The 20015-nt window shown below is 56.9% G+C and overlaps 1 protein-coding gene across 2 annotated transcripts in view; it reads right to left on the bottom strand.

The window, feature by feature from the left end:
• Positions 1 to 18771, bottom strand: part of DNMT3A (DNA methyltransferase 3 alpha) — a 110462-nt gene extending 91691 nt beyond the window's left edge. The window contains exon 1 of one of the 2 annotated variants that reach the window (XM_055254480.2): positions 18531 to 18771. The gene's annotated coding sequence lies outside the window, so the exon portion shown is untranslated. Of the gene's footprint in view, positions 1 to 17926; positions 18057 to 18530 lie in introns of those variants that run through there. The other variant, XM_063623913.1, reaches the window with a different exon arrangement.
• Positions 18772 to 20015: the final 1244 nt, after the last annotated feature.

Genomic DNA, 20015 nt, shown 5'->3' with positions numbered 1-20015 from the left:
GCAGGAGCTTGTACTTAAGCTCCTCCGACATGCCAGGCCCCGTGAGCAGAGCTTTACAATGTCAACATCTCATTAATCCTCACACCTCACCCCAACCCTTTGAAGTGGGTACTATTTTTATCCCCATTTTCCAGATGAGAATAATGAGGTATGGAGAGATTAATAAAACTGCCCAAGGTCACACAGTGGGTAAGGGGTGGAGCCAGACACAGTCCAGGTCCATCCCACTCAGAAGCTCACAGCTCTCCACTCCCTCTCACAATCAGCATGTGACTGCTGCAGATCTATATTAACTTTCGGCACAGACTGGCCAGAAAACAAAGTTTCCAGTCAGTCTCTCTCTCCTGGTCAGGCTTGTCTGCAGTGGGAGCAGGGAAGGAGGGCACTGAAGCCTTCTAATCACAGTATTCAATGCCCCGCCCAATGCAGTGGTCATTCACTCATTCATTCATGCAGCTATTTCCTGAGCACCTACCATGTGCCAGGCACTGTGCTAAGGAACATGCACTGTCCTCAATCCTCAAAACAATCCTGTGAAGCAGGTCCTATTGTTATAGAAGACATGAAGGCTTAAAGAGGTTTAGTACCTCTCTAGGGTAGCACAGCTAGAAAGCCTCAGGGCAGGATTATGAATCCAGGTCCATGTAACTCAGAACCCTTTGCAAATGTGGCAGTTCTTGGTCATGAATGAGCACGCTAAACACAGATCTCAGAGCCAGCGCCATGATCAATATTTGTGCCTCTGGGGTGACCCTGGCCCACAGATAACAGTCCCATGGCTAAATTTCCTATTTGAGCTTAGGAGGAGGTGCAAATGAGTCCTGTGGGTGACAGAAGGCAGCAGAGTATCTTGTGCCCCACCCCCTGCCCAATCATCTGCTAGGGTGGGGGTCAGCTGGGGGCCAGGAGAAAGTAGAGGAGACCTCCTAGACGGAGATGTCTATCTGTCGACTCTTCCCCCTCCTGTCACAACCTCTCTTGGTCATAAGTCTGGGGATGGATAAGGAGGAGGGAGAGGGAGGGGGGTCTTGGTGCCATTTTCCAGTGAGATGGCCATCACCATTCCATCACCCTGACTTTCAGAAACATTACTTGCACCCAAACCACCAGCTGTCCATAGAATACCAAAAGCCACTGGTGACAGGCCAGCAGTCCTGCCCTCTGCAAAGCCCATTTATCTGGCTCTAGAGTCACAATAAGATGGCTTGTGGCTCTCACACCACTCTCGAGGCCACGGCACCACCAGCACTGGCACCACCAGCGCTGGCACCACCAGCAGGAACACTTATGATCACACCAAACCTGCTGCCACTACGGCGGCCACATGGGAGTCTGAGTCAGACTCCTTTGCTCACACTAATGGTTGCCATGACACAGCCCCAAAAGTGAGCGGGGGGGAGATTTATACCTAAAATAGACGCTGTTAAGGAGCTGAAGTTGTTCTCAGGAGCCAAAATGAGCCAACACAGACTTCCGTAAGGCAGCACCGATTCCCAAGTGCTGCAAGCCAGGAGAAGCCCTGTCTAGCGGTCACACGTGCTATGGGTCAGATGGGCTTCCCACGGCCTGGGAGTCAGGGGCACAGGGTGGCCAGGCTGAGAGTCCATGTGAGAATCAGACACATGGTCCTGGACGGGGTCTGGCAGCAACCAGCATGGGTCTGATTTTATCATCCCCAGCGGAAGCGGCCCACGGTCATCTGCACGTTTCTCTACTTTTCCAACTTTCTCTACAGAATGGTCCACAGCTGCCAGCTCCAGAGCCTCTATTACTTAGCCCCCTAAGCGTGGCCCTGTTCCCCCATCCCACAACTCTGAAACCCTCTGGGGATGCTGACTGCCTTCGTCCTCAGGGGAGAGTGCTCCCACCAGGCACATATCATAATGCTTTCCCTGGGAGAGAAGACACCCACACCCACTTGGCTTTCTTGAACTCCTTCTGCCACTGAACTGACAGTGGAAAAAAGGAGTTATGCCACTGTCTGGAGTGATTGATCCTAGTTACCAAGGAGAAAACTGGATTGCTGATCAGCCACAGAGCCAAGCAAGACTATGTCTGGAACCCAGCGAATTCTCTCAGGCACCTCTTAAGAACGTCCATGCCCAAAGGAAAGCTGAATGGAAAGTTATGGTAACAACAACAACAAAAGCGGGATAACTAAGGATTCAGGTCCTCTGGGAATGAGGGTTTGGGCTACTCCACCAAGTAAAAGAAGCATGACCTGCTAAGGCTCTGGCTGAGTGTGGAGGAAACACAGAATGGGATAAGAAGACAAGGAAGCCAGGTAGCAAGTGTAGCCTTGTGAACAAATGCAGAAACCAGGCCTCTAGTGGTTTTGCACATTTTCTATTAACTTGATATATGTGTGTGTGTGTGTGTGTGTGTGTGTGTGTGTGTGTGTGTGTTTGCAATATGGTAACCATTTTCTTTTTTTCTCCTTCCCATTGTTTTCTATACAAGTTGTTGACAGTTAGCTTTATAATGTAGTCTTTAGGTAACAGAATATTCAGTGGGACGGTGACTGACTTTGAGAAGTTATTGTAGCCAGGGATTGGTAGAATGATGGTTGGGGCTCTCTGGGCAAAAGGGTGAGAATTTCATAAGAAGGATAACTGTCTTGATAGGTAGACATCTAGTTGTTTGTTTTTGTATGGGAGTTCAGATGTTGTAAAAAGGTGCAAATGGAAGCTGTGTAGCCAAAGGGGTAAACTGTGCCAGTTATCAATTTATTCACCCATCATTGCCTGTGCTGTGAAGATGGAGCTGGGCCCTTTAACTACTTTTCCTTTGTCAGCTGGCACAACTGCGGAGGGCACTGAAGAGGCATTGAAGGAGCAGGTGGGGTTCCTTTCTAGACCCAGTGTGCTCTTGTTGGATTCCTGCATCGTATACTTCTCTAGCAGCCAGATCTTGCTGCATGGGTGCTTTCCAGCATCAGGGTCTTGCCAGATATGAAGCTTCCCAGCACCCAGCTCCTGTGCTGTTGCAGCTTCTCCAGCATGCAGCTTTCCAGTGCCCAGCTCCTGCAGGAGTGCCAGGCTTTTGCAATGCAGACAGCTTCTTCAGCACCTGGCTCTAGCAACACATGTCAGTCAGGAGTACCCAACAGCCAGGAGCTTCACCCAGCACTCCTCTGGGAAAACTTAGCAGCGGTGTGCTTCCAGCAAGATACCTCCCACAAACAACTTTCCTTGGGACCCAAAAAGATGGATTTCCAATAAATTCCAGAGGGTGGATTTCCAGCAAGTTCTGCCAACATGGCATTACAGAGACGTTGCCATCCAGGGAGCCATGGCCACACCCTCTCCCTCAAGGTGTGGATCTCAACCCTGCGGGGCCTCTTCCTTGGGCACTCTGTGGCAACCCTAGAGGTAGGGGCTGTTCTCATATCTATTATTTTTGTATTCTTTGGAGTTATTTTTACTTCTTAGTAGCCAATTCCTCATTATTCCAATCCAATTAGAGTTGATAATTCGTTATGTGAAACTTTCCTTGTTCCAATCACCATGTGGTTTCTGTCTTCTGAATGGACTCTGACTGATACAGTCACCCGTGGCCCCAAAGGGCCTTCTTCCATCCTCATGGCCCTTGAGTTCAATTCAACATCCTGGCCAGCTAATCACTCCCTGCTTCAAGCACTCACTCAACAGCCATTTCTTGAGTGCCATTGTGGAGCCGGGCCCTGGAGTGAAAGGAGACCCCTGCTTCTGGAGCTCACCAGCAACTGCCTTCTGTGTGTTCTCTCCCAGCCATGACTCCATCTGGCTCCTTGCTCCTGGGTCTCCAGCCTCAGATTCTGCAGCTCTGTCTCTGGGGCTGGCCGGGAGTCTTGATCCCACTTCTGCATGGTGGGCGCTCCTCAAAGGTCATGTTCTACTTTCAGCTTTTCTCTAAATGCTCTTCCTCTAAGACACCTGGGCATAAGTTAACATAGGTCTCCCACTGCAAGGGGCTCCAGCTCTATTTATTTTCATCCCAACTGGATGACTTGCAGTCACCTAAAATCCTACTCTTCCAGAATATGCTTCTTTCAGAGCCGGCTCTATTTTCTGGTTTTTCCCTCTATGTGGAAGTAACACTCCCCTCCCTTCAGCTGCCTAGGCCCCAAACCCTGGAGAAAACTCAGGTCCCACCTTTCCCCTGGGTCCTCACATCCAGAAGGTACCTGGTCCTTGGGCTTCTCTCGTCACCCTATTCCCTCCAGGCCCTTTGTACCTCTTGTGTCTGTGGCACAATAACCTGGTAGATGCCCTGTAGCAAGTCCACCTGCCTCTGGCGTCTCTACCTCCCACCCACCCTCTCAGCAAAGATAGCCCACACATGGCTCCCTCTATGAAAACCTATGACGCCTAATGAAAATTTTAAAAAATTGATTGTGAATGTACTAAAACCATCAAACTGTACACTTATATGGGTGAATTGTATGGAATGTGAATTATATCTTAAAGCTATTATTTTAAAAAATCTGGTGATGCCAAAGATTTGCACACATGGTAAAATATACGCTCTGGCCTGGTCTCACCAGGGCTGGCTACAATGCAGCCTCCGCCCACTGCTCTGGCTGTGCCCCCACCTCTCCCAGCTGCATCATTCCAGGCCCGGCTGCTGTCCCGGAATGACACCCCTGGCTCCCACCCTCTCCCACAGGGCCCACTCAGCTCCTCTCCCCCAGTTCTTCAACCCAACATCTCTCCTCCCCCACACACTGTCCCCTTCTCCTTGACCACCCACCCAGGGGTCATTGAGTGTTCCATGCATATATAGATGTGTCTGATTTCTCAAAGAGACGAAGTCAGAGTTCATGCCTTGCATCTTGCTGCCCGTCCCCCCCGCCCACAGCTTGTCCCCCGCAACCCCGTTCCGGGTGACCCTGGAGGCAGAGAGGACTGTGTGAAGTCACTCCCAGGCAGCTGCAACATCCCCAGCACAGTGCTGCGGTGCCTAGAGCGACCCCCCACAATCCCCATTCTAGGGGTCGCTTGGTAGAGCCCCCAAGGCACTGCGTCAGTGGAAGGGCTGTTTGCAGGAGCTCCGAGGGCAGAACATACACCTGCCGTGGGTCTGCGGGCTCACCTGCCCCAGATCCCCAAGGTGAAGGGGGTGGTGAGGGCCTAGGCTATCAGTGAACCACAGGAATCGGGGGGCTGAGTCCTTGTCTGGCCTGTGACCACCCTCTCCCCACACCGCCCATGGCCATGCTCCCCCAACCCCACTTCCCAGACCAGCTCCCTCTTGGGTCAAAACCAGGAGGTCCCCCAAAGGGTCCTCAGGGCTTGGGAGCGGCTGTTGGAGCTCATCCCCCACCCACTTCACCAGGAAGGGAGCTCGCTGCCCTCAGACTTCCCACAGGGCCGACTTTCTCCTCATCATCTGTCCCAACAAAACACCATTTGTGGAGGGGGCTGAGGGAGGGAGAAGAGCCCAGGGTTCTGAGCAGCACATCTCAGAACCATGGGCCCTGCATCCAGCAGTCCCCGCCTCAAACCCTGGCTCTGTCACTCAGAGATTCGGGCCTCAGTTTCCCAAGTTGTAAAGCGGGGTGAGAAACATTCCCTATTTCATAAGTCTATTTTAAGATAGGAGGGAATCTGAGTCGAGTGTTTAACATAGGGCCTGGCACGTGGCAGGCACTCAATAAATGTTCATTTAAAAATTATTATGTGCTTGATCAGAAAGAAAGGCAAGCCATATGTTCTTAGGAAACCTAGACTCTGGCTTCAGACCACACCTCGGAGTGGTTTGTGCTCACTCCTAGGAACGGCTGCTGTGCCAGGGTCCCCCTCCCAGCTAATGCCCCTAAGTCTCCAGCCCAGGCCCCGTGTCACTAGAATGGGGAACGTATTTGCCAGAGAATTTCGACCTGCCACTGTGGCCTCAGGAGTCTCTCACAGTCAGGCAGACCACACACACACACACACACACACAAACGGACAGACACACAGATACAAACACACAGACATAGATGCACACACAGAGATACACCTAGACAAATGCTGCACACGCTGGGGCACCTGGAGCTGGAGGATCCTGGGCAGGCCTTCGATACAGGCACACGCGTTGCACATTTCACCTACTGTATCGGCCAAAGAGGCATTTGGAAACCAGCTTGGGAACTTCATAACCATTCATAACATTGTTCTGAGAGAAAACACAAAACATTGCCCTATAAACAAACATTTGCAATAGAATTCCTCCAAAAGCTTGGAAATGCCTGTACTAGAAAACTAACAGAGCAAGAAGAGAAAAACCACATAAACTTGGTTTGCCTCTGCAAAATTAATACCAATTACAAAAACATTTATGTGAACTGCTTACCATTTACACCTAATTACCATGCAGCACAATTATGCATATCATTAAGGGTATGCCAGATTAATTATGCTGTACATTTCATTTGATTACACCACCACACCCTGAGTTCATGTATGCCCCACTTCCAGGGGGCCAGTCCTGCAGCATGACTGCTTGCACAGGTCTGCACAAACCAGAGAAACGTGGGTTTCCACACTCAGATGGACCGCAGTCCCCGCCCCACCCCCAGCCAGGGACAGCCCGACTCCTGCCCGGCCTTCTTGGCAACATCAAGAGCCCCGCTGCGAGGCCATCTTCCCACCAGATCCTCCAGAATGCGAAGATGCTTCAAAGGTCTCCCCAGGGGTGTGGCTGCATGTCACAAGGCCACCATACAGCCCAAGGGCCGTCATGTATGGCCCTCACAGAGGAAGCGGCCCTCTCTGCCATCTCCTGAGGTCTGGCTCTGAAAGGGCAGCCTGGCCCATGTCCAGGCCAAGTCCTTCCCAAGCTCATCTCCCAGACCCACCAGGGCTCTGTGCCCCATCCCCTGGCACACTGAGCCAGCTACAGGGCAAGGTCCCAGCTGTGGTCCCACTGGGTCCTGCAACTTCCCCCCTGTCCCCCATGCCCTCTGCTCTCCTGGACAGCTCTGCACAGACCCTCCCTCCACTTATTAAAAAGAGAACAGGAACTGACCCCCAATAACTCCCATTTAGCTCAGTAGATGCTCTTCAAATACACTGGTGAACCAGGTTTGCAGGGAATAATTGGGAAAAAGAGAGTCAACAGAACATGATGAATGGACCTTCCCAGGAAGGGGGAACTCAAAACTGATGGAGGGGACAGGAGGAAACAGGCTTCTTGGGAGGCAAAGAACCAGAGGAAGTGCAGAAGCGAGGGAGGGAAGGAAAAAATATCCAGGTTTAGTCCAAGAAGCAATGCTCAAAACAAACAACACCAGCCTGTAAAGTTATGTCCATTTTACAGATGGTAAAACTGAGCCTAAGAAAGGTTGAGTGATCTTCCAATGACACGCAGCAAGGAGGTGGCAGGGGTGAGGTGAAACCATCATCTGGCCAGTCCCCAGCCTGGTGGCCCCAGCACGATGCCACACTGCTCCTGGCCTCTATCTAAATTCAATGATGCTGACATGGCTCACGTCATTTTTCGAGAAATTCTTTGGAAATAGCCTTCCACATTATCCTTCACATAACACACATAAGCCTCCTTTCTATTTTAGAGGAACAGTTTTTGCTTCTTTTCTGTTTGCCTTCCAAAAATGCTGTCCCCAGCTTGTCCCTGTCTCTCTCCGCAGACCTGCCTCTGAATGGAGAGTGATGGGAAGGCTGGACAGCTTGACATCAACTTCCAGCCCACCCAAAGATTCTCGGAGGGTGATGAGACTCGCCACAGGTCCTGGGTGGAGGGCCAGGGTCTAGGCCTTGCAGCTCATCTTTTGGGGAAATCACTGTGAAGCAGAGGCGCTAACTCATCAGCATTCCCAATGCATGGGTGCGAGCACCTTCCTCAAAATCTTCCTTCAAAAATCTGCAGGGGTCCTACCAGTTACAGACCGAAATGCACCTGCCTTTCTCATCCATCGCACAAGGCACCCCGCCTCCAGGCCTTATGACTCAGGCTCCAGCCTCCTGCAAGCCTGGCCTGGCTCAGGCTCCCCCTGGGGAAATCCCACCCGCCCTCAAGCCCCAGCTCCAACCCAGCTCCATGTGGGAGGCACCTCCTCCTCTCTCCGACTCCCCCCAACCCGTGCCCCCTCCATGAAGGGCATCCCCACCCACAGTTGGCTGAGCTAGAAACCAGACAGCCACCCCAACTCCCCTCATTCCTTTTATCCCGACTGTTCCTACTGACTGCACTTCCTAAATGTCACACCACGCACACCCTGTCCAGGCCCACATTGCTGCCCTGGACTTCTGTGCCAGCCTTCCACCTGGGCTCCCTGCCCCAAACCCTATTGCCCGAGCTCTCCTCCTCGATGCCCTAGAATGATCCTTCTCAAATATAAATCCCAAGCCCGACGTCCGTTCGCAACATCCCACCTTCCATGGTCCCCCGGCTCAGGCCCCTGGCTTCGTATCCCATCATTCCCTACACTGCAGCCACATGGGGCCAAAAAGTGCCGTCGTCCACCTAGCTAACTGCTCCCTCCGCTTCGAGACTCAGCTCAAGCGTCACCTCCTTTAGAAAGCCCTTCCAGATCTTCTCTCCCCCTGAATCCAACTTCCTTCTCTGAGCCCTGGTAATGCCTGGACATGGCATGCCAGGGGTCCTTCCGCCCTGCCACACCCCCACCTAAGCTGCAGGGTCCTTGAGATGAGTGTGACCCCTTTCATCCATGCAGCCTGTGTCTGGCACACAGTAGGTCTCTCTTAGATGAATGGACGAACATCATTGGTGGATCTGAGGCAGGGACCTCTGGAGAGAAAACTCCAGTGCTGCCAGGCCTGCCAACTCGGGGGCCAGCATCTCACCATGCCATGCCCTGGCTCCCTCTGATTCCAGGCTGCTGGCAGGGTGTTGACAGAAGAAAACGCAGAGGCGACTGACTGCCCAGCCCCACTGGGCTTCCCAGCTGAGCTTCCAGTACCAGGCAGGGCCCTCAGGCCACCACCAGTTGGGCTGGGAACCACCAGCCTGTGCGTGGATGGCAACAAGCACCACATTGTTGCTGGTAATAAAACCATTAGGAGCCCCTGCTTCGTGCCAGCTGCCAGGCCGGGCTGTGGTCTAGACCCTCCCATGCCTCCAGGCCGTGGGGAAGAGCCAGAACCCAGCAGAGGCCACTCTCTGCTTAGCTCCAAAGAGACCAGTGGGCAGGGAGGGAAAGAGGGCCCAGGCCTTGAGCAGGCTACTGGGTCCCCACGTGGACAGGGGACTCTGAAGAGATCAAAAAAGGTACAGGCAAATCCTGGCTTCACAGGAAGAAGTGGAGGTGCAGAAAGGCTAAGAGAAAAAGAGACAACTTATTGGCAGCTAGAAAAAGGGACCTGGGTCAGATAACGGAAGCTAAGGAGGACAGAGACATCTTTCTCTGTCCCTGCCATTCCCCTGCGGCCCCTGACTCCCAGCCCAGAGTCCACCATGGGCTTGGGGGTCATTCTCAATTTGATTACCTCTTCCCCTCACCGTGAGGGGCCATGGGGAGGACAGGCAACACTTGCAGCTCTTTTTTTTTTTTTTCTTTTGAGACGAAGTCTCACTCTGTCACCCAGGCTGGAGTGCAGTGGTGCGATCTCGGCTCACTGCAACCTCCACCTCCCGGGTTCAAATGATTCTCCTGCCTCAGCCTCCGGAGTGGCTGGGATTACAGGCATGCACCATCACACCCGGCTAATTTTTGTATTTTTAGTAGAGAGGTGGTTTCACCATGTTGGCCAGGTTGGTCTCAAACTCCTCACCTCAGGTGATCCGCCCGCCTCGGCCTCCCAAAGCACTGGGATTACAGGCGTGAGCCACTGCACCTGGCCACTTGCAGGGTCTTACAGAGCAGCAGGGCTTTGTGGGGGTCACCCTAACCAGGCAGCCCTGGAACAACCCCCATGTAAAGAAAAGCAACTCATGCCTCCTGATCACCTTCTCTGTGCCAGGCATAGTGCTAGCTGTTTCATAAAATATTGCATGTCATTCAGGCAACCCCTGTAAGATGTTATTCTTATCCCCGATTTACAGATGAAAAACATGCAGCTCCAGGCGGTTTGGGGCCAGCAGCAACTGAGCACGAATGGGGCTGAGACAGTCCTCCAGGTTGGCCTGACTCCCGAGTGCCTTTCTTGCCCTGCACATCTGTCCCCTACCAGCCTTGGATTAAACGGCTGGTTTGTAGAGGGGCCAGTTCTGTGCTCGCTTCCAAGTCATAGGTCCTTTTATGTCTGTTCCTGCCTTATTCCAGGGGCAGGGCCAAAAAAGTGCACAGACCCTTCTCATGTCCTATTGAACAGGGGCAGCCTCGGGGGAAGGGAAGCTCCAAGAGGCACCCATGGGTGGGGTGGGGGAGGGGAAGGTGGAAGAGGGTGGTAAGTGCTGTTGCTAAGCAACCAGCCCTGAGCTTCCTGGGGTAGCAAGACGACTGCAGACAGAGGAATTTGTATTTGCCCCCACCTCACCTCTCCACCCCATCGTCTGGGTCATCACCACCTGCTCAGGGACCCCTAGATCAGAGTTGAACCCACGTGCCAAGCAAGTTCCTAGACACCCCTTCTACCCCTTCGTGGGACCTCCTGAAGCCCCACTTTGTCTCCTTTGGGTGTGGCCTCCCAAGAGGCTCTCACTATGCCGGGGCTGGGTCACCTGAGCTCCATACCCGGGCCAGGCCCCAGTTATACCTCCAGTTCCCCAGGAACCATTTGGGCCACAGCAGCCCATCAGACTGATGCTTTTGGGGGAAGATCCTGAGTGATTTGTTCTCCACCTTGGGTCAGAAATGAGTTTCAAGTCGCCATCCTATAAAGCTAACTTTGTCCCCTGTCCCTGGCGTGGGCCAGGGTGCATGCAGTCAGCGGCCTATTTTCTGCTCTCACCTAATCCCTAACAGCCTAGGCCTTTGCTCAGAGGCCTTAATATCTGCGATATTTCTCCCTGCAACCTTTCCAGAAAAGACACGTACCTGAGTAAGCTTACCCCTTGCTGTCAGTCTCTAAACCAGTTTCTTATCCATTATAAAAAAGAGTCCATCCCTCAGCCTTAGGTGACTTAATTCTTTTTCTACATTCTCATCCACAGGCTTTTAAAAAGTGTAGTTTTATTTTTGTTGTTGTCATTAAGTAACTCAAGTTCATTTACATTTTTTCAAAGAAAACGAAAGTGTATAAAGTTAAAAAGCAAAAACCTTGACAGGTTTGTGTGTATCTTTCCCGAACAACTTTTCCATGCATGTGCAAACCTAAACATGTGTATATTTGTATCGATTTTAAAGAATTTCACAAAACTGAGATTACGCTATAAACATTTTTTTTTTAACCACAACACTACTGCATGGGGATCCAACACATCAGAACAGACACGCTTACCACCTTGTTTCAAAGGCTTTTAGGGAATCTAAGTGGATTCCCCTTTACCCACGCATTTATTTATCACTTCGGGAACCTATAAAAGTAATCATGCAGGCCTTCCAGAAGCCTCTTTCCAAACACGTTCTGCTCCCTGTGGTGCTGGGGGATCCCACTGGCTTGGCAGGGGCAAGGGCGAACTCGCCTGTGTCTCCTGGGGTCCTCCAGGGAGTGGTGGGGGAGGGACACTCCGAAGGCCTCCTGCCCCCCAGGCCATGGCCATTCCCAAGTATTCCTCCAGGACACAGCCCACACTCAACAGCTTAGTGAGCCGCAAATCTAACCCACACCCCCATAATCTCCTCTCTAAGCATCTTTTTACCTTTTCAAGGAAGGATCACTGGAACCCAAGACCTAGCTGATCTATCAGATCTCGAACATCTGCACCGAGCCCCCCTCCCCTTTCATTATAGTAAGAAGAGCATTACGCTAGGAGTCAGGAGACCCAAGTCCCAGCTCTCCAGTTACTGGCTGTAAGAGATGGTCCTCCGTCCCCTCTGTGCACTCAGACGGGGCAGCTAATAACTGGCTCAGAATTAAAAATGACCTTGACATTTGAAACAGAAGCAGAGAGGAAAGATCAATAGGGATGCTGGTGAGCAGGGCTGTGACCACAGGAAAGAGAAAATAGGAACCTGGTCATATATCTAAATAAGGCTGGGCAGCCTTTAAGGGTCAGAAAAGACCACAGCAGGACAGGAGTAGGCAACATAGAGCTACTGCTGGAAAAAAAAAAAATACACTCCATACTGGGATTTAGCTAGGAAAGCCCTGCATCTGCGCCTCCCTTACCCCTACCCGCACTGCCCACCAAGCACCCTTGCTGTCATCCAGACAGGTTGGTGGCCTGTGATGTGATCAGCAAGGGACATTTGGCCCAGAAGGCCCTGACCACCAGCTGTTCTTGCAGGGGGCTGCCAGGCACCTACACTCATGCCTGGGGGCCTGGGCCTTCTGCAGGGCACCTCCCCTCTGGGTTGGTGGCTCGGTTCTGCCCAGCTTGGGGGGCAGGGTCAGGCTGCAGAGACAGGAACCTGACGTCTTCATCCCCATTTCCCTGGCACTGGCAGCCCCTTGCAGGAATGTTCTGGATGCTGTGGTGCCTCAGCCTGGTGGAGTGGGCAAGGGGGGACATGGAGACCTCTGGGAGGCCAGAAAAGGGACCCTTCTCCTCTTGCCACATCCTCACCATGACTGGCACACAGACCAGACCTGACCCTGGCCTCCCCCTTAATCGTCACAACCCCCTGGGGTCAGTGTAATTTAAACCCTGCTCTGTTGCTCTCCAAGTCTGAGCTCTTAAGCTCTGGTCTACGGAATAGAAAGAATCAGGATCCGACACCAAATGAGCTCATTTGGCCCCTTCCCCTCCCTCCCTGCTGTCCTCTCTCCACCCCCAACCCCACTGGCCGCCACACTGAGGCAGTTCAGAGCGATCCTCCGTGGGCCACAGAGGAGTTCCGGAGTGCAGGGATCTCCTCCCCAAACCAAGGCAGGGCCTCAGCCTGGCCTCCAGCACAACCCAGGCCCCAGTCCACCTCCCGGGCACTACAGCCACCCACAATGATGCCCTGCCCCTGAAGCCCCACTTCTGTGCTCTGAGGCACTTCTAAGATGCCACCTCCTTCAAGAAGCCTTCCCTGACGGCCTTAGTTGGTTGTGACCTCACTCTCCTTTGCGCACTTTATTTCTCCCTCTCCAGTGACCCTGGTCCCACTCTGCAGTTCTTCATTAGCTGGGCACATCCTAAACACACCGTGTCCCCTCAAAGCCAGCACAGGGCATGGCTTACAGGAAATGCTCAGCACATCTCTGGAAAATGGAAGCGAAGACGGTGGGAAAGTGCTGCTGCACTCAAGACAGGATGAGAATAACGAGCTGAAACTACAGCGGGAGGGATTTCAGGTGGAAGCAAAACAACCTGTTGACATGCGATTTGTTCAACTCAACAGATTGCTAAGTGGCGCTGAGGAGCCTCCCACCTCCCAGGATTTTGAATCAGAATCGGCACTTTCCTCATCTGACCAAGATTCTGCAAAAGACACAGGAAGGTGGACCAGGCTTCTTAGAGCACTTCCTGCAGTGCTAGTCCACGTGAGCTGCCCAAATGATGAAAACAGACACAGCTAACAGGAGGGCTCCCGCTCTGCTAAGGCTGTAACACACATCATCTCACTCTATCCTCACAACCACCTGTAAGCAGAATCCACGCACACTCCCATGTTACAGGTGAGGAAACTGAGGCCCAGGGAATCGAGTTGTCGCCCAAGTTCCTGCTGCTAGGAGGTGTCAGTGTGCAGCTCCCTGTGGCTTGAGGGCCTCATGCTGCCTTGACACTGGCTCATGTGGAAGCAAGTCCTACCCATCCACAGGCAGCGGCACACCATGTACACACACATGCACAGACACACGTGCACTGAACCTCATCTTGCCCACACACTTAGCCAAGTGGAGGCAGGCTCGGACACAGACCTAAATCTCAGGCTGACACTTCATGGATCTCAGATTTGGTCATGTTCTTAGGGAAAAATCGTCAAAGAGAGAAATGATTGAAAATGAGTCCTCAAAATTAAAGTGGAAAGGCATCTGGCACCTTTAGAAGACCATTAAAGCCCTGCTCAGGAACAGCAAAGTCCCTGCAGAAACCCAGCCTCAGGCCAGGTGGGCTTCTGACGGGCTCTCTGCTCATATACTAATATTCAAACAAAAGTAGAAGCTATTCCCCAAGGGCTGCAGCATGGGGAATACATTGGGGTAGATGCTCTGGCCCTACCTGCTAGAGGCCAGAAACACACTCAACTCCCAGTGGGGCACGGGGTGGGGAGGACACGAGCACCAAGTCCAGGACCCCAGGCCAGCAAGTTGGAGGCAGCAGGAAGTACCCAGGGAGAGGCATGTGACTGGCACGTGAATGGCCCTCCAGGCCTCAGGCTCTGGGTAGCATGGACAACCCTGGGAAGAACTGGGCACTACCTCCCACAAACAGTCCCGTACCCAGCACTAAGAGCTCTCAGAGCTTAAACTTCTCTTTCAGCCTGCAATTCTAAGGTTTGGGTTCTAATGCTGACATTTCAGGCCCAAAGATGGGGAGAGGGTGGTCTGTTTTAACTCACCCATTAGAGTCCTCTTTCTACCTGGATCCCAAAAACAGAAGCCTGGGGGGAGTCTGGCTCTTGCTGGGAAAGAATTTGGGTCTTTCAGGGAGGCGTGACCCTGAGGAGCTGGCCTGTAAGTAGGTGGTGGCCGCTGGGCAGCTGCGCACAGCAGCAGGGGGAAGGGATCCCAGCACTAACCTGCCTCGCTGCCTCGGGGAGAGGACAGGAGGGCAGTGCACTCCCCTCGCTCAGCAGACACCCTCGGAGGCCTCACCGCTTGTCCAATGGGGACCCAGGGAGGCAAGGCCCCTGTTCCCTGGAGATCACAAACTGAGAGAGGGGACGGACACACGCAGCAGCCCAGGTAAGAGGTGTAGTGTGGGGCGTCTTCCCCCGAGTGCAGGCCTGGCTCCACTTCTTCCTGCTGGTGACCCTGGACAAGGATTTTACCGTTTGTCCTGTCTTCCTAGCTTTTTGAGAACCACTGGCAGAGGTGGGTGTGAAAGCGATAGTAAAACATCCATAAGGGACTGAGGAGCTTACTGTGAATTGGACTTGAAAAGGAAACCTCAGAAATTATCCACACACAGGGATTTATAGACAAACCTACAGTATACACACGTGCCGAGGCTTAAAGGAGGCTGTACTTTTTACACCCTCTGCAGAGTCGGACGTGACCAACCCGTCTCTTGCAGGGACCCTCCGCACACTGCCTCTCCTTCCCAAGGCCCAACTCCTTGGGGGCCCTGATCTCTCTCATATCTCCTTCTCCTTGAAAGCCTTCCCCTATCACTGCCATGTGCCGAAAAACAGACCACCCTGTCCCCATTTTTGGGCCTGAAATTCCACCACTAGAATCAGAGCCATAGAATGTCAAGCTGGAATGGACCTTCCGGCTCTAGTCCAACCCCCACCCCACAGAGGAATCCTGTCCGCAGACACCCTGACAGATGGCCGCTGGCGTCCTCCTAGGCTTCTCCAGGAAGGACTCAGAGGGCAGCCCTGTGGACCAGTCCACTCCTTGAGTCTAGAAGGAATTCACCTTTCTTGGGGTCAGTCTCCTATGGAAGGCACTGGTGCCTGGGAGGGGTAACAAGGGAAGTTTGGTCGGCCTGAATCCGCAGCTGCTTATCTGGGGAGGAGCTGCACAAAGGAGGGGGACCCAACCAGGGAGGCAGGCAGGTGCCAGAGCCGCTGCACAGGCCAGCCTGGTCCCTTGCCTGGAGCCAGCACATGTGCACGCACAGACTCCCACCTTGACAGAGCCACCTGTCACAGCCCAAGCAGGCCCTCGGTGGAACCTGGAGGCAGAGGAGGACCATTTTGCCCCAGAAACCCGGCAGGAACTCCCCACAACCCAACTCTCCAAAGGCAGGCAGCTCAGAAAACTACCTGGAGATGGCCCCTGCTAGCCAACCAAAGAGGGTCCCCGGGATGCCTGGCCCCCCAAATCCCACAGGCCAGTCCTAACACCCAGGCAACAGCAAGGCGAATAGCTCCCCTGGCTGCAGCTGTCACATCTGCCCGGGAGGGAGGAGGCGACACTGGAGCAGCACCTGATCCCAGGATCCCTTCGTAGCCGCCCGCCCAGGAGGCGGTTCAGCCGCTGGCAGCCTAGGGTGAAACATGAAGACTGAGCAGGCCCCCAGGGATGCTGATGGCAGTCTCTGGGCACGGCAGTGAGGGGCAAGTTGGGTCACAGGGCGGAGAGCGCTTCTCCCCAAGGCTTCTGTCCCCGCTGGTTTGGAGGGGGGTAGCTGCTAGGCTCTGGGGCCCGGCTCTGCCCACCCTCCCGCCTGTCGCAGGCCAGAGCTGCCCTGCTGGGTGCCAGACGCCATGTTGGGTCAAGGTGCAGCCACAGGGGGCTCCCCTCAGGAGCCGGGGGAGGCAGCCCCTGGGAACCAGAGGGCACCGATCCTCGCCCAGGGCGCCAACACCTCCTCAACGGGCCGTGCAGCGGAGAGAGGGTGCCAGGACGGAGGGGATGAGGAGAGGGGGAGAAATGGCAGAGGGGCGCCGAGGCGGGAGAGGGTGCCCCCAAGAAGGGAGGCTCCAGGAAAGCGAAACGCAGTTTGGCAGCCCCAGGGCCGCGGGCCCCAGCGATGAGGGGCTGGGGGAGGCCAGGGGCGGGCCCTGGACCCGCGCCAGCCCGGTCCGCGCCGAAGGGGAGGGAAGGCAGGGCGGCCTGGGGGAGGGGAACTGGGGTGAGGGCGGGACACGGACCGCCGCCGCCTGCGGCTCCGAAGCTCGGGGTCTCCCGGGGTGCGGGGACGTGGGGCCGAAGACCCCGCTCCGCAGCCGCGGCGAGGCCTCGTCCTTCACTGTGCAGATGCGAAGCTTTCAAGGACACGTCTGCACCGGCCCGGCGGGGTGCGTGTGCGTGAGTGTGTCCGCGTGCGTGGGAGTGTGCGCGGGGGTGCTGGAGGGGCGACCCCGGGCGTCCCCCCCTGCGCCGCTCCCGGTCCCGGCCCCGCTACTTCCACCCCCGCGTTTTCCGGCCCCCGCGGCCCGGCCCGGGCCCGGGATCCTCGCCCGCCCCCGCCCCGCCCCCACATTGCGGCGCCGCCACCGCGGCCGCCCCGGCACCCACGGCCCGCGGTGGGGACAGGGAGGAGCCAGGCACGACCACCCCTCTCCGTGCCGCCGGCACTCCGCGGGAAGGTGTGCCCCCGAGGCGGGCGCTCTCCCCGGCCCCGCCGCCCCTCCCGGACCCGCCGGCGCCCCGCACCCCCAGCCACAGGTGGCCGGAGGAGGATCGCGGCGCGGCGCTCCCCGGCCCGGCCCCGCCATCACCCCTCGGCCCGCCCCCGGGGGCCTCCCGGGTCCCCCGCCCCGCGGGGCCGAGGAGGGCCGGGCGCCGGGGGGAGGGGCGGGGGGCCGGGTCGTGCCAGGCTGCCATTTTCTGCCGCCGCCGCGGAGCCTGCGCGGGGCCCGGCCCCCGCCCCCTCCCCCGCTCCCCCGGGCCGCCGCGGGGGCCGATCCTTCTGGGTCGGGGTCCGCGCCCTCCGGCGCCCTGGCCGCGGGCTCCAGGCGGGGCCGCGGGGCGGGGGCAGAGCCCGGAAGGCGGGGGCGGCCCGGCCGGGGCCCCTGCGGCAGCGCCGAGCCCGGCACCGCGGCGGAGGCCGGCGGTGGAGGGGCCCCCCGCGGCATTGTATAGACTTGAACTTGAGCCCGGAGCCGGGCGGGGGCGGGGAGGGGGGTCCGCGCCGGGAGCGGGCGGGACGGGAGGGGGCGCCTGCCGAGCCCGCGGGGACATAAACAAACCCTCAAATCCCCCGCGCCGCCCCGGCCAGCCCGGCCCGCCGTCCCCGCCTGCAGTCCCGGCCCCACAGGCGCCCGGCGCCGAGTTGCAGGGGTCCAGGAGCGTGCCCCGAGCCGGGCACTGTCCGCCGCGGCGCCCCCCGCCCGGCTCTCCGGCTCCCCGCCGCCTCCGGGCCGGCCTTCCGGGCCGCCAGCAGCGGCGCTCATTACCGTATGGCCGGTGGGGTCGGGCCGGCCCGGCTGCGCGCCCTGGTGCCGCGGCGCCGCGTCCCGGCTCGTCCTCTGCTCTCGCCGCCGCCGCCGCCCGCGCGCCCTCCCTCCCTCCCGGCCCGCCTGCCTGCCTCGCTCGCTCGCTCCCTCCCTCCGCTCGCTGTCGCGCTCCCTCTCTCCGCCTCCTCCGCCGGGTCCCCCCCTCCCACCCCTTCTCTCCGCCTTCCTCCTTCCCTCCCTCCGGCCGCCCGCGGGCCCAGGCCTCCGCCCGCCGCTCGCCCCCCGCGGCCGCGCTGGCCCCGGCCCCGGCGCTGCGGAGCCGGCCCGGGAGGCAGCGCCGACTGGGGGGCCCCGGGGCGCCGGGGCGGGAGCGGCCTGGGCGCGCGGCCGGTCCTAGCGCCCTCGGCGCGACTTCCCGGCCTCTGCGGCCCCGCCGGGGTCCCCGCACGCCGCTTGGCGGAGGTCTGGACCCCGCACCGCCCCGACTGGGGGCCGGGCCCCGTGCGCCCCGCCTCGGCCGCGCTCCCGGCCACTCAGAGCCCCTCGAGTCGTAGCCGAGCTCCGGGCCTCGCCGCAGCCCTCCCCACGCTGGGCGCCCCGCTACCTGGCGCTGCTTCTGCGCTGGGTCCCCGCATCCAGCACTGGCCGCAGGGACAGCGGCCCCTCCTCTCCCCGGGCCGGTGTCAAGTGCCTCCCCCCGCAGCCCGCGGAGCCCCCGGCGGCCTTCGCCCTGCAGTTCTCCCGACCTCCACCAGAGCCCACTGCGCTCTGCCTGCCTCAGCACTGGGGCTGGGGACAGCAGCGCCGGCCCATCCGCGCCGCAACCCCCAGCCAGGTGCCGCCGCGGAGTAGAGGCCACCCTGCTCTACAGGGCCAAGGTCGGAGCGCCAGGCTCTTCCTGGCCGTCCCGCAGGCTCCAGAGCCTCTCTGAGATGAGCTGCCTTGAAGGGAGTGAGTTCCCCGTACCTTGAGGTGTCCAAGTAGAGTTGGGTGCCCTCAGTTGGGCACTGGAATACTGAAAGATTTCGCGAGGTGGGAGGTTGAATGAAATGACATTGAAGGTCTCTTCCAGCTGGAAGCTTCTGTGCATGCCTACACACCGCCTTCACCCCTTCACCGTGGGGGCTGTTCTTCTTCCCCATGGAGCGCTCAGGGCTCCGGGTTCCTGACTTGGGGCATCTCTGTCTAATTCCACCAGCACAGCCACTGTGTGCTCATCTCACTCCTCCAGCAGCCGCTCTAGGACTTGGGCTGGGCACCCCCCCACACCCCCGCCTCCACCCTCCTTGCGCGCCCCAGCACCCCACCAGCCACCCGCAGCTCTGCACCCCGAATTCTACTCAGCACTTCAGTATATCACAGTGCCCTGAGCTCCCTGACTGGCACAGAACATGGCGTGCTCCCTTCCCAGGGACCCGCCATCCTACTTGTGGGCAGGGATTGCTGGAGTTGGTGGTGGGACTCACTTCACAGTGAAGCGGATCCTACTTTTCCCTTCTCCCCATGCAGCCCAGCCCCCCCCCCCCCCCGCCCCAACGCCACCCTTTTAGCGTCACAGAACCGAGTTGCCAAGTTCTCTGGGACCAGGAGCTGACCTTTCATGCAGACGGGAAGGTTTTCCTTCGGGAGGTCCTCCAATGCTTCCAGGTCCCTCCGTCTCCCCAACCCCCACCCTGAGCCTCAATATCTGAGACCAGCTTCTAGGCCATAGTTCTGGCCGTTTTCAGTGTCACCCTCACTCAAGTGGCCACCCCCTCCTACTGATGATAGGCCCTGCTGTCCATGGTCCCCACTGGCCCAGAGACTTCCAATGCTCTGTGAGGACAAGGGCCGCGTCTGTCATCCCTGTAGCGGAGCACGTGGTGCTAGGAGATTCTCAGTAAACCTTGGTGGAATTAACATGTGACCCTCCTGGGCTGTTCGCTTTCTACATCAGGAGGGGCATCCGTGAACACTCTAAATGGCGCACCCAGCTTGGCAAAGGAGAAGACCGTTTATAGAAGGATGAATGAGATACCTCTGCCTTCATCAAGGGCTTACATAACACTGCCCCCAAACAGCAGCGACTGTTTACTGAGTGTCTACTATG

The sequence above is a fragment of the Symphalangus syndactylus genome, chromosome 18, assembly GCF_028878055.3.
Source record: "Symphalangus syndactylus isolate Jambi chromosome 18, NHGRI_mSymSyn1-v2.1_pri, whole genome shotgun sequence".
Classification (NCBI taxonomy): domain Eukaryota; kingdom Metazoa; phylum Chordata; class Mammalia; order Primates; family Hylobatidae; genus Symphalangus; species Symphalangus syndactylus.
The sequence above is the reverse complement of the archived record's forward strand: the minus strand, read 5'-3'. Positions and strand labels throughout refer to the sequence as shown.